Here is a 1163-nt window from a genome sequence, read left to right as displayed (position 1 = left end):
GGGGTCATCTCTCAGCAGCTCTTTAGTTACTTCATCATCTTCATCATCATTTTCTGAGGCATGATCGATGGAGAACGTGTGTCCATCCAATGTGGGTCTTTTCAGCATTTTATCCACCTCGAATTTCATGATTATGTCTCCCAGATGGAGATCTATCTTCCCTTTCTTTACATCGATGATAGCTCCTGCTGTGGCCAGAAATGGACGTCCCAGAATGAGAGGGTCCTTTGGCTCCTGATCGAGCTCCAGCACTACAAAGTCTGCAGGAATTCTATGGTTTCCGATCACCACATCGATGTCTAAAATCACTCCGACAGGATGTCTCACTGAGCGATCTGCAAAGACTAGCTGGATTTTCATTGACCTGAAGTTTGTGAGACCAAGCCTCTGTGCCACAGTGTATGGCATCAGGTTCACACTAGATCCCAAGTCGCAGAGAGATTTCTCGAATACAGCTCCTTCGATCTCACATGATAACACAAAACTCCCAGGATCTTCCATCTTCTCTGGTGCTCTGTTCTGAAGTAGTGTGCTACATCTTTTGGAGATAGACATAACATTCTCCTTAGGTGAGGCTTTGTTAGTCACCAAGCTCTTGACATATCTCTTCAGAGCAGGCATCATTTCAACAGCATCTTCAAACGAGAGCTTCACATTCAACTCGCTCACCATCTCTGTGCACTTAGCTGCCTCCAAATCTCTGTGAGATTTCCTCTGTTTCACTGGGTAGGGCAGCTTAGGGGTGTATACTCGAACCATAGGCGGTATGTTTTCAGCAGCTTCCGCCTCTTCAGCTTGTACCTCAGTGGGTTCTTCAATCTGTGCAGTTTTTCGTCAGCGGGCATGCTTCTCTTTTCTTTAGAAACCAGCTCCTTCCCACTCCTTAGAGTGATAGCGTTCACAAATTCATTCCTTGGGTTGTGTTCACCTCTTCCAGGAAGAACTCCAGTAGGTCTTTGGACAGCTTCAGCAGTTTGGGCGAGTTGAGTCTCTAACTTCTTGACATGTGCTGAAAGAGACTCCCATTTGTTGTTCATGTCTTGGAACATGGTATCAACCTTCACATTGATGTTATCAACCTTTGTGTTTATTTCAGAAGCTGTCTTTTGCTGGTTGAGCATCAATTGTTGGAGCATTGACTCAAGCTTAGACTCTTTAGCAGC

The sequence above is a fragment of the Brassica oleracea genome, chromosome C2 (assembly GCF_000695525.1).
Source record: "Brassica oleracea var. oleracea cultivar TO1000 chromosome C2, BOL, whole genome shotgun sequence".
Taxonomy (NCBI): Eukaryota; Viridiplantae; Streptophyta; class Magnoliopsida; order Brassicales; family Brassicaceae; genus Brassica; species Brassica oleracea.
The sequence above is the reverse complement of the archived record's forward strand: the minus strand, read 5'-3'. Positions refer to the sequence as shown.